The sequence below is a fragment of the Macaca nemestrina genome, chromosome 2 (genome assembly GCF_043159975.1).
Source record: "Macaca nemestrina isolate mMacNem1 chromosome 2, mMacNem.hap1, whole genome shotgun sequence".
NCBI lineage: Eukaryota > Metazoa > Chordata > Mammalia > Primates > Cercopithecidae > Macaca > Macaca nemestrina.
The window spans coordinates 148,135,508-148,149,131 of record NC_092126.1 but is presented as its reverse complement, the minus strand read 5'-3'; the positions used below and the strand labels follow the sequence as shown (position 1 = coordinate 148,149,131).

Genomic DNA, 13,624 nt, shown 5'->3' with positions numbered 1-13,624 from the left:
CCCGCACAAGGCAGCGGGGGGCGCGGGAAAGGAGCATGCGCTGGAAGCTCTGTGCTCTTGGTTTTGAGGATCGTCAGCAAGCCGAAAGCGGGCTGTCAGGGGCCTAGTGCCCTATCATGGTATTTGCTAACGTTTAGAGAGTGCTTCCCCTTGCCGAGCACTGGGTAAGCGCTTTACATGCGTCATCTCATTTGGAACAAGTCTCTTTTGTTCCAGCACCTATGAAGTGGCAGTGGCTGATTTCTGTTTTAAAGCTGGAGAAACTGAGTCTCTCTAGCTTAAATATCTTTCCCAAAATGTCATGCCACCAGTTCCTGATTTCTGTATTGCCATCACTATTTTAGCACTGTTTACTTAATATTTTCCTTTAGTTAAAAAAAAAAAAAGAAATAGTGGGGCTCACTATGTTGCCTAAGCTGGTCTCGAACACGTGGGCTCAAGTGATTCTTCTATCTAGCCCTCCTGAAGTGCTGGTATTACAGGCATGAGCCACTGTGCCCAATCAGACGAACTTTATTTTTCATAAAGTGTTCAACCTGGCCGGGCACAGTGGCTCACGCCTGTAATCCCAGCACTTTGGGAGGCTGAGGCGGGTGGATCACTTGAGGTCAGGAGTTTGAGGCCAGCTCGGCCAACATGGTGAAACCCTGTCTCTACTAAAAATACAAAAATTAGCTGGATGTGGTGGTCTGCACTTGTAGTCCCAGCTACTTGGGAAGATGAAGCAGAATTGCTTGAACCCGGGAGGCGGAGATTGCAGGGAGCCAAGATTCTGCCACTGCACTCCAGTCTGGGAGCAAGACGTCATCTCAAAAAAAAAAAAAAAGGGTTGAACCTGCATGGTAGCCATTTTGACAGACTGGGAAGCCTAGCTTCCAGCCAGAAGCCAAAAATAGAAAAACAGACACTTCCAGGGTTGGAAGAATAAGACAGGGATTTATGCTAATTTCAGTGGCCAAATATACATGTTAAATATACTGTAGGAGGGGTCATGAATATTTATGAAAGGAGCAACTTGGGGATGTGCAGTTGAACTTCATGACTCTCTATGGATCCCATGTTTAAAAAATGGTGGCCTTAGCATTATCCAAGGGTGGCGTTTTCTACCCCTTGACTTCAAAAGGTGAAGCAGGGACATGAAAACCCTCACTGCACGTCCCGTGTAGACTGGCCAGAACCACTCCCTGGATAGTCGGTGGTCTCTTACCAGGAAGGAATGCTGGTCGGTTGTTCTGTTGAAACTGCAAATGGGAGGGTCAGCATCAAGCTGGTGGAGTGAGTCTTTCAAAAGGGCTGGTTTCTGTTTAACCTTTAGGAAAGAAAATCTAATGGCGATTATAGAGGGAGGGGTTATAAAGAGGTGTGTCCAACTTCCCATCCTGTCATGAGTAGTAACTCAGCTTCCAAGTTTTTTCTAGGGTCTTCTTGGCCAAGAGAGGGCCTGTTCAGTCAGTTAGGGGGCATAGAATTTTATTTTTCTCAGTTGATAAAAGTTAACTTACTGTAAAAAGAAACTTAACAACCCAACAACAAAAAGTAAACCGAATTTAAAAACAAAACAAAACCAAAGAGAACACAATTTATAAATGTGCAAAGGGGCTGGGAGTGGTGGCTCATGCCTGTAGTCCCAGCACTTTGGGAGACTGAGGTTAGTGGATCACTTGAGCTCAGGAGTTTGAGACTAGCCCTGGCAACATGGCAAAACTCTGTCGCTACAAAAAAATAGCAAAAATTAGCTAGGCATGGTGGCACTCACCTGTAGTCCCAGCTACTCGGGAGGCTGAGACAGGAGAATAGCTTGAGCTGGTGAGGTTGAGGCTGTAATGAGTTATGGTCACACCACTGCACTCCAGCCCAGGTGACAGAATGAGACCTTGTCTCAAAAATAAAATAAAAAATATGTAAAGGGCTTGAATAGATATTTCTCCAAAGGTAGACAAATGGCCAATAAGCACATGAAAAGATGCTGAACATCAGTAGTCACTAGGGAATTGCAAATTAATCACAATGGGATACTCATCAAAATGCCTAAAAGTGAAAACCAAAAAATCAACAGTTCCAAGTTCAAATGAGTATGTGGGGCAATGAAACACTTATACATTGCTGATGAAAATGCAAAATGATATATCCCCTGGTATGGTTTAGCTCTGTGTCCCCACCCAAATTTCATCTTGAATTATACTCCCATAATTCCCACGTGTTGTGGGAGGGACCCAGTGGGAGATAATTGAATCACAGGGGTGGTTCCCCGCATACTGTTCTTGTGGTAGTGAATAAGTCTCACAAGATCTGATGGTTTGATAAGGGGTTTCCACTTTTGCTTCTCTCATTCTCTCTCTTGCCGTTGCCATATAAGAAGTGCCTTTCACCTTCCACCATGATTGTGAGGCCTTCCTAGCCACATGGAACTGTAAGTCCATTAAACCTCTTTTGTTTTGCAGATTGCCCAGTCTTGGGTATGTCTCTATCAGCAGTGTGAAAATGGACTAATACACATCCATTGGAAAACAATTTAGCCTTTCCTCAAAAAATTAAACATAGAACATATTACTCACTAATTCCACTACAGATAATTTCCAACTTAGGATGGTTTGACTTACACTTTTTTGACTTTACAATGGGCTTATGGGTTATAATGCATTTTTAACTTACAATATTTTCTATGTATGGTGAGTTTATTGGGATATAATCCCACTGTAAGTCAAGGAAAATCTGTAATAGCTTTATACCCAAGAAGATTGAAAACAGGTGTTCAAACAAAAACTTGTACACAAACTGGTCATGCTGGCTCATGCCTGTAATTCCAGCAATTTGGGAGGCAGAGGTGGGAAGATTGCTTGAGCCCAAGAGTTCGAGAACAGCCTGGACAACATAGGGAGACCTGTCTCAATAAAAAATTTAGAAAGTAGCTGGGTGTGGTGGCACTCACTTGTGGTACCAGGTACTCAAGAGGCTGACATGGGAGGATTGCTTGGGCCCAGGAGTTCGAGTCTGCAGTGAACTATGATTGCACCACTATACTCCAACCTGGGCGACAGAGTTCCCATCTCTAAACAACAAAAACAACAACTTGTACACAACTGTGCCTAGCAGCCTTATTGATTTAGCCAAAAAGTGGAAACAACCCAAATGTTCATCAGCTAGTGAGCAGATAAACAAGTGTGTTGTATCTATACAGTAGAATATTATTTGATCATAAAAAGGAATGGAGTACTGTGATATTATGATACATTCGTTTTCATCCACAGTTCCTAGCTCATAACTTTCCTAGCCCATTTTACAGTAAACAATCTCTTTCTCTGACCTTCTCTTGTCGTCCTTTCACCTGCCTACTTGGCAAGACTCTAATCTGATTGTGGTCATAAGGCACCCATTCCAGAGAGGGCCCTACCCCGTACCCTGGAGGAAGGAATGTTGCACAGAGAGGCCAAGAGGCATCTGAATAGACAGACCTTGCTGGGTTTAGAGCATACATTTTTTGTTCAATCAGTTTTTGATGTGGTTGTCCATGCTTCAATCATGAGCAACCAATGAAGTCTTCATGAAAGGCCAGAAGGAGCACGAGGAATTTCATCCCAAAATATGGCTCCCTGGTATAATGAGGATTTTGAGTACAAAACCCTTAGGGATCAAGTTGGAAGATACTTTTTCCCTATCTACATAAAGATAGGATGGACCCTGCAAGGAGAACAGTTGCTCCCCTCCTTGTCTCATTATCCATTATAGGAAAGAAGACCGAGAGTGTACCTGAATGGACCCTTTTATAAGATCATGACTGTCCCTGAGGATCATTTAAGTTCCAAAGAGAACTATTAACGAATTAATTTCTGTTCCCCATCCAATCATTCTCCCTAGTAACCATTTATTGCCCCTAAATAGAATTTATATCCCCCACCATAATCTGTTTTGCCAGGATCCAAGTCCATGTTATTTCTGTAACCTCAAGATGGTATGTAGGCTTCTGAACCCCATTGGGATATTGGGCAGTCACTCTGTGATTCTCCCTGTGTACATGGTTTAATAAATTTATATACCTCTTCTTTTATTAATCTGCCTTATTGTGAGTAGGTTTTTCAGTGAACCTTGGCCCTCTGATGGATGTCCTTTCCCCTTTCCCTTACCCTATGCATCTCTTCATCTGTATCCTTAGTAATATTCTTTGTAATAAACCAGAAAATGTAAGTGTTACACTAGGTTCTGTGAGCCGCTCCAGCAAATCAATTGAACCCAAAGAGGGGGTCATGGAAACCCCAACTTAAAGCCTGTTGTTCAGAAGTTCTGGAGACCCAAACTTGCAACTGGTATCTGAGGTGGGGGCAGTTAACCTATAGGGATCTGACATTATGTCTAGGTAGATAGTGTTGAAATTGGAGAACACACAGCTGGTGTCTGCTGCAGAATTGATTGCTTGCCTGCTGGCTGATGAGGAGAAATCCCCGCATATTTTGGGGTCCCAGAAGTCTTCTGTGTTGATGACTTTGTGTTGGTGTGAGAGCAGAGGAGAAGCATGGTTTGAGAGTTTTTCCAAAGTACAGATATATTCTACAATATGGATGGACTTTTGAAACCTTATGCTGATATGCCAGACACAAAAGACCATATGTTACACAGGCATATGTGATTTTATTCGTATGAAATATTCAGAATAGGTAATATATAGAGACAGAAAGCAGGTTAATGGTTGCTTAGGGCTGGGGGAAATATGAGGATTGGCAAGTGATAGCTAAAGGGGATAGAGTTTCTTATGGAAGTCATGAGAATGTTCTGGAATTAGGTAGTAAAGATGGTCACACATTGTTATGAATATACTAAGAAACACTGAATTTTACAGTTTAAAATATTTCAAAGTTTGAGACCAGCCTGGCCAACGTGGTGAAAGCCCGTCTCTACTAAAAATACAAAAACTAGCTGGGTGTGGTGGCATGCACCTCTAATCCCAGCTACTCGAGTGCCTGAGGCGGGAGAATCGTTTGAACTTGGGAAGCAGAGGTTGCAGTGAGCCGGGATTGTGCCACTGCACTCCAGTCTGGGAGACAGAGTGAGACTCCATCTCAAAAAAAAAAAAAAAAAAAAAAAAAAAAAAATTTCAAATGGAGAATTTTGTGTTATGTGAAGTTTTACAAAGGGAAAAGGAAACTTTGGTCTTATGGGTAACTCATCATTTCCCTCTTAAACTTACTGGGAGACTTAAAAGAGATTAACACATTACCAGGCAAATAATTAAAATAAGCAGTATCCTTAAGAGTAAATACAATGAAAACAAAACAAAGTTATTAAATTCTGGTCAGACACTGTTCCTTGCACAGGCTCTAATGTAAGGCCCATTTTATACTCTTTTTTTTTTTTTTTTTCTTTTACATACTCCCCAGAAGAGTAACATTCTCTATTCTTTAAGGATAAATTATCAAGCCAGGTATGGTGGTGTGTGCCTGTAATCCCAACTAATTGGGAGGCAGAAGTGGGAGGATCACTTGAGCCTAGGAGTTTAAGACCATCAGATACATGCTACAATATGGATGGACTTTTGAAATATTATGCTAAGACGCCAGACACGAAAGACCACATACATACCTACATGATTTTATTTACATGAAATATCCAGAATAGGCAAATATATAGAGACAGAAAGCATAGTGAAATCCCATTATCAATAAAAAAATATGTATGTATATTTTGAGATGAAGTCTTACTCTGTTGCCCAGGCTGGAGTGCAGTGGTGCGATCTCAGCTCACTGCAACCTCTGGCTCCCAGGCTCAAGTGACTCTCCCACCTCAGCCTCTGGCTCACACCACCATGCTTGGCTAATTTTTGTATTTTTAGTACAGATGGGGTTTTGCCATGTTGCCTAGGCTGGTCTTGAACTCCTGAACTCAAGTGATCTGCCTGCCTTGGCCTTGTAAAGTACTGGGATTCCAGGCATGAGCCACTGCACCCACCTCCCAAAATAAAATAATATAAATAAATATAAATTACAGATGTTAGAGACAAACTAGCAATAATGAGATTTTCTTGACATAATGAGAGAGATTAAATCATGAAAAAGAAAATATTCTCTTGAGCTGATTCAGTGTTATTTAATGCCTATCTTTGTACTATCTAAAATCATGTCCCAGCCTGGGCACAGTGGCTCATGCCTGTAATCCCAGCACTTTAGGAGGCCGAGGCAGGTGGGTTGCTTGAGCTCAGGAGTTTGAGACCAACCTGGGCAACATGGCAAGACATCATCTCTACAAAAAATACAAAAATTAACTGGCCATGGTAGTGCATATCTGCAGTCCCAGCTACTTGGGTGGTTGAGGTGGGAGGATTGCTTGAGCCTGGGAGGTGGAGGTTGCAGTGAGCCAGGATCGTGCCATGGTATTCCAGCCTGGGTGACAGTGAGATTCTGTCTCAAAATAAATAAATAAATAAATAAATAAAATAAAAATAAATAAATAAATAAATAATTTATGTCCCTTAAACAGGTCTCACAGTTCAGGAAATAATCGCTCTAGCACGTGTTGTTCACCAGTAGTATGTTACTGTGGTTTGAATGTGTCCCACCAAAGTTCATGTGTTTGAAACTTAATCCCCAATGGAACAGTGCTGAGAAGTGGGATCTTTAAGTGGTGATTAGGTCATGAGGGCTCTGCCTAGATGGATGAATTAATGCTGTTATCATGGAAGTAGGTTAATTATTGCAGGAGTGGGATCCAGATAAAAGGATGAGTTTCGCTCCCTTCTCCCTCTCATGTGTGTTCTCTTTCCCTTCTGCTTTCTGCCATGGGGTGACATAGCAAGAAGGCCGTCACCAGATGCTAGCACCTTGACATTGGACTTTCCAGCCTCCAGAAGTGGGAGAAATAAATGTCTTTATAAATTACCTGTATTCTAATGGAAGAAACAGATAATACAGAAAATATATACATCACATTTCTGTGGTAATAAGCATTATGGAGAAAAACTAAGCAAGGTGGTTGGTAGAGAGTGCTGGAGAGGTGAAGGAATATGCCTATTGTATGTCAGGTGGTCAGGTAAAGCCTCTTTGATAAGGTGACAAAGTAGACCCTGAATGAAACAACAGAGCAAGCTATTTAGGTAGCCAGGAGGGGAGCATTCCAGGCAGAAGGCCGCAGCATACTCAACAGGGCCTAGGAATAGCCAGGTGGCCAGTGAGGCTGCAGAGGAGTGAGCAGGATAGAGGTAGAAGAGAGATGGGATGAGTGCAACATACAAGTCAGTGTTTCACAAATTATCACCATGCCTTACCAAAACAAACAAACAAACAAACAATCACACTGGCTGCTGCCTGGACAATGTTAGGGAGCAGGAATGGAAGCAGTTACTAGGCGATTTCATTGGTCCAAGTGAGAGATGACAGTAGTTCAAACTAGGATATTAGGGGTGGGTGTGGTGAGAACTGTCAAATTCTGGGGTTATTTTGAAGGATGTGCCATCATTGCTGATGCATTAGATTTGGGTTTGAAAAGAAAGGAGAGGAAGTTTGAGGGTCAGACCTAGCAGATTTGCTGATTTAGAAAAACCATGTCCTGCTGACAGATGCAGGCCAAGAACAAGGCTAAACTGTCACAAAGGAAGTACAAGTGGACACATGTGCTCTTTATGGTTCTGGTTTATTATGAAGAAAAATGGTATGTTAGTTTATATCAGAAAGAACTGGATGACTTCCTTGGAAAATACTGAGTAAAGTGGATCTTGCTAGAGAATGCCAGTTTGAGACAGGTAACATCACATGTGGAAATCGGAGCCTCTCATTTCTTTCTAACTGGAAGTAGTGATTATATTAAACTAAAGAGTAAACAAGCAAATGATTAAGTGTGATGATTCATATTAGATACAGTGACACAAATAAGGAACTCAGGTGGTTGTTCCCATGAACCTAGATATCTGTTTTACCTTAATATCTTCCTATCCTTGCCTATTCTTTTTTTTTTTGGAGACAGAGTCTCTCTCTGTCACCCAGGTTGGGGTGCAGTGGCGCAATCTCGGCTCACTGCAACCTCTGCCTCCTGGGTTCACTCCATTCTCCTGCCTCAGCCTCCTGAGTAGCTGGGACTATAGGCACCCGCCACCACGCCCGACTAATTTTTGTATTTTTAGTAGAGACGGGGTTTCACTGTGTTAGCCAGGATGGTCTCGATCTTCTGACTTCGTGATCCGCCCGCCTCGGCCTCCCAAAGTGCTGGGATTACAGGCATGAGCCACCGCTCCCGGCCTCTTTGCCTATTCTTTAGGTAAAAGTAAAACAAGGTCCTGGGTAGAAAGTCAGATAGTACAACCACTCTCCTGCAGAGAGAGGGAAGGACCATTAGCCACTTCTGCTTTTTGTTTCTATAGTGATTACCTTCATGGCTCCAAAAGACATGTTTGTAGTGCCATTTCTTGCTTTTTCAATTTTTGCTATTATCTGTGGACTCTACTATGGTACTTGAAATTCAGCCTATTAACATAACCACCGTCCTGTCTTCCCCTTCCTTCTCCTGCCATTATAGCTACAACCCAATGTAGTTTGTTCCTCTACATTAAATTTACCTTTATAAGTGTAAGGGATATGTTAGTATCAAACATCTTTTTGTTCTGTCAGCTATATACAGCATCTCTTGACCCCCCACACTGTGAGACGAGGGTTTCATTAGCACTCCTGGCCTTTACCTCTCTTCTCTTCCTTGTACTCCCCAATCTATTTTGTTAAAAGAAGATCCCACTTGGCCAGTTGGATTCCTGTGGGGATGTAATTGAAAGAAGGATGCCCCTACACCTGCTTTTCATTCAGTACGCTACTGAAATTCCATCTCCCTCAAGAAAACCTTTTGGGACCTCATTGGGAAATAAGAGATGTATCTATTAATATAATCTTAATGAAATAATAGCCTAGGAGTCCATGAACCTTTAACCCGGAGGACCTTTGTCCTGTCAGGTGTTAACAACTAAAGGGAAATACAATCAGCTTTGGCTGTGCCCTAAGCAAGCAGAGGCTTATTTACTTTTCCCGTGCCCTTTTAAGACAAAGGCTATAAAACCGCTTTAGTAACGTAACCCCTGTGAGAACTTGCTGGAGGACTTAGTGCCATCAAGTAAATTTTCAAGAGAATGTATATGAAATTTATTCTTCTCCTTGAATTTCATATTGATAAGTAAGTTGATTTATTTATTTATTTTTTTTTTTTGAGACGGAGTCTCGCTGTGTCTCCCAGGCTGGAGTGCAGTGGCGTGATCTCGGCTCACTGCAAGCTCCGCCTCCCGGGTTCACGCCATTCTCCCGCCTCAGCCTCCCAAGTAGCTGAGACTACAGGCGCCCGCCACCACGCCCGGCTAGTTTTTTGTATTTTTTAGTAGAGACGGGGTTTCACCATGTTAGCCAGGATAGTCTCGATCTCCTGACCTCGTGATCCACCCGCCTCGGCCTCCCAAAGTGCTGGGATTACAGGCTTGAGCCACCGCGCCCGGCCAGTAAGTTGATTTAAAAGCAGCTCATTCGTTTGGAAAGGAACTGTATCCTTGTAACTGAGATTACTGGAAGAAGGTCATGAGCTGGGGAATGCGGCACTCCTGCCACCTAGTGGTTACTCCTGCAGAAACACTGCTCTTGCAAAGCACGGAAAACACAAATTAAGTTAGTATAGGAGTCAAATACAGCGAATATCTTGAATCTGGAAAACTTTAATTCCCTCCTCCCTTTGTGAAATCAGAGGAAAGAGAAGAGCACTGACAAGGGAGAATGTTGTAGGTAAACATGGATAGCCACCAGGTCTCCTGCACAAAGGGGCAGCTGCAGGAAGCAGAAAGCACAACAAATGAGCAAAGAAAGGGACAGGATCCCTCAGCAGTGGCCACTGCAGCAGCAACACAGGGCCAATTTGGGAGGCAGAATCAGCAGCAAGATCACCAGGGATAATGATGATAAAGCCACATAGTCTCAGCATCAGCAACAGCCCTAGAGACTGTGGCCTTGGGACTGTAGTACTGCTTGATTTAGGGTAAACCAATCAGGACACTCAGGGAACAACAGAAATCAACATTTCCAGAGCACGTACTCAGTTGAGGCAGAGTTTTACGTGTATGTCACGTAATAGTCTATGGGGCTAGATATTTTTATTAGCTGTGTTATACAGGTGATGAAATTGAGGCTAACTAACTGGACTAAAGTCACAGAGTTGATGAGACTTAGGGCCAAGATTCAAATGCACACCAAGGTGGCCTGACACCAGCTGCAGAGCTCTTAACTACAGACATGCATTGCTCAGAGAAGGGGATATGTTCTGAGAAATGTGCTATTAGGTGATTTTGTCATTGTGTGAACATCATAGGGTGTACTTAACACAAACCTAGACTGTATAGCCAACTACACACTGTTAACAAAAGACCATGAGGCCGGGTATGGTGGCTTATGCCTGTAATCCCAGCAGTTTGGGAGGCTGAGGTGGGTGGGTCACCTGAGGTCAGAAGTTTGAGACCAGCCTGGTCAACATGGTGAAACCCCATCTCTACTAAAAGTACAAAAATTAGCCAGGTGTAGTGGTGCACGCCTGTAATCCCAGCAACTCAGGAGGCTGAGGCAGGAGAATCACTTGAAGCTGGGAGGTGGAGGCAGCAGTGAGCTGAGATTGTGCCACTGCACTTCAGCCTGGGCAACAGAGTGAGACTCTATCTCAAAATAAATAAATAAATAAAAAAGGCCATGACAACTGTGGAGAAAAAAGGGAGGGTTTTATTTTCTGTAAAAAACAATCTGCAGATTGGGGAAATGCAGCCCCAGGTGTAAAACAGTGGACTCCAAGCAGGGCGGAAAGTTAGAGATTATCAGGGCAAAAACTGCAGGGCAGGGGAGGATAATCAGGGGAGTCAGGAACAGAGTCTCAATTAGATGGCCTTAAAGTCCCAAATGTCAGTTGGCAGGAGGTGGTCTTTTGGTGGTCAACTGGGAAATTCCCAGCTGCCGTTGTTTCCAGGAACTCTTCTTTGACTTGGTTGCAGAAAAACAGGTTTTGCAACATTCTCTAAGGACATGAAGAGCTTGACTACTCCCTCACCCTTCCATGGCCCCTTGGGTCTGTTTTTACTTTTGAGCCACAGGGAGTCCATTCTGTCTGTTAACTGGGGTATAATTTGACAACACGTAGGCTGTTTGATGTAGCCTATTGCTCCTAGGCTACAAACCTGACAGTATGTTACTGTAGTGGATACTGTAGGCAATTGTAACACAATGGTAAGTATATGTGTATCTAAACATAGAAAAGGTACAGGAAAAATGGAGTATTATAATCCTATGGGACCACTTTTGTATATGCGGTCCATGCATTCACTAAAACTTTGTTACGCAGCATGTGACTGTACTAGGCTCTTCTTCTTCCCTCAGGGAGGAGGGAATGTGGAGTTCAATCCCTTTAGCTCTACTGACCTTCATGTTGAGGGATGCTTGTGAATTGGAACTCTAAGGTGATTAAGCTTGATCCTAGATCTTCCACCAACTTGCAAAAGGATATTTAGCCTTTCAGGAACATTTTCCTTGACTGGAAAATAGGGATAAAATGGTAACTATCCCATAAATTGCTGGGAAGTTTCACTGAGATAAGGTAAAGTTTCTGGCACATGGCAAATGAAGTAGATTGCCTACAGAGGTTTTTCAACAATTCTTCTCATGGTTGCAAGTACCATTATTGCTTTCTACAAGAGGTGGAATCTAGGCGGGGTTTATGATTTGCTTTGACCTCCTAGAATGTGGCAGATGTGTCATTGGCTAATTCCAAGTCTAGGTTGCAAGAGCTTTCTTTTTTCCTCTCTTGGACTGCTCTTGCCTCTATGTAAAGAAGCCCAGCCTAGACTCTTGCATGTTGAAAGACCGCATGGAAAAAGAGGCATGAGGGAGCTAGCATCCCAACAGAGCCCACCATCTGACTACAGTCACATGAGCAAGCCTGGGTGAGCCCAGAACTCACCTGCCAACCCCCAGGATGACAAGAAATAATAAATCATTGTGGTAAACTACTAAGTTTTGGGATAGTTTGTTATGTAGCAAATAGTAAGTTCTCAGTTAATGGTATCTATTAATATTACAGTTGGTGCTGGTGAGAAATTCTGCCAGCTAGCTGGCTCATAATTTCTTAGACCACAGATTTTTTTTTCCCTTTTACCAGAATAGCTGGAAGAAACAAGAGTTACATGTGCAAATGAACACTGCTTATTACAAATGTGTCCGATCTCTTTATTAAAACAGAAAGACTATTCAGAAAGTCTATTCAGAAAGACTTTGTTAGCACCTCAAATTACCATCTACATTTGAAATAATGTGGAAGCCTATTTCTTCAAAGGTATTTACAACTCAGACTTTTCACTAAATCCATTGTACTGGGACCTTCCTAGCCATTATGTTGAAGAGTTTGAGGCATGGACAGGGACTTATCCATTTCATCTAGCATCTCAAAGCCCTGAAGATGATACTTTAACCTTCTTCTCCTTTGCATTCCCCTCCCTAAATTCTCTTTTTCTGTCCATACATATCCTTTCCCTCTCTCCTTGCCTTTCCTATCTCTTTTCCTTGTTGTGATGATTAAATAAGACCTTCCCTACTGAAATGTAAGCTCCAAGAAGGAGATTTTCATCTGTTTTGTTCTCTACAAAATATTCTTTGCTTAGAAAAGTGCCTGGCACACACAAGATGTGCAATGAATATGTGTTGACTGAATTTAATTATGCACATAAAGCTCTTAGGACAGTGTCTGACATAGAGTAGATGGCACTCAATAAATATAACCTATGGCAACTGAGTGCTGTAATAAATGAAATTATTCACATTTATCTTTCTTTAATTTTTTCTTTTGCACATCACTCCTTTATTATACAGATCAGGAAAAAGGATTTAGTACTGTTATGCTCAAATGAACACTGGACCCATGTGTCAGGGCCAAGCAACTAGAACATGATTCAGAAATCAGTCAGAGAAAGATACACTTGGACAGGACCAAGAGGCATTTCACTGTCACGAAACACGGCTGGGGAGGGATTCCAATACACACAGTAGGAAGCATTTCTAACCCTCAGAGGTCAAGGAGCTTATCCCATATTGGTGTGAGAAATGGCTTATTTTCTGATGACCACATATAGGACTATTTCAGCTGCCACGAGAAATCCCAGAAGGGTTATTGTTTTGTATTATTTATATATACTATACCTTTTTAAAAAAATAAAAGTAAATGTAACACATAAACTAAATTCAGGATTGATCCTAACCTTCTAGAGCCAGCTTCTCTGGGGTCAGGGAAGAAACAGTTGTCACATCACCATGCAGGTTACATTCATCTTCCACTGGAATGACTGGAGCCCCCAGGCAGTGGCTTAACTACCTAAGAGCACAGGACTAGCTCCTGGGGGCAGACAGGCTGTCTTGCTTCATTGGTCATGGCTTAGCATGGTTCCTCCCCACAAGTCCTTAGTAAACAAAGCACTTGTAAAAACCCAGGTCACTACCTTTAGACTCTCTTGGAACAGAGGAGCTTTTCCACAGCTTGGGCTGAGAACCCGTGCCCTAGAAGTGCTGTTCTGACTAGATTGTATGAAGGGAGTGGGTGCAGGAGACAAAATGGCTAAAATGAAAATGGGAGCCACTGGTCCCCATCTGCAATTACA

At 42.6% G+C, this 13,624-nt stretch overlaps 1 long non-coding RNA gene across 1 annotated transcript in view; it reads left to right on the top strand.

Moving 5' to 3' along the window:
• Positions 1 to 27: 27 nt before the first annotated feature.
• The window catches only part of LOC105477654 (uncharacterized), a 68,134-nt gene continuing 54,537 nt past the window's right edge, over positions 28 to 13,624 (top strand). Inside the window, exon 1 of the long non-coding RNA XR_984868.3 lies at positions 28 to 164. This is a non-coding gene — a long non-coding RNA (uncharacterized lncRNA). The remainder of the gene's footprint in view (positions 165 to 13,624) is intronic.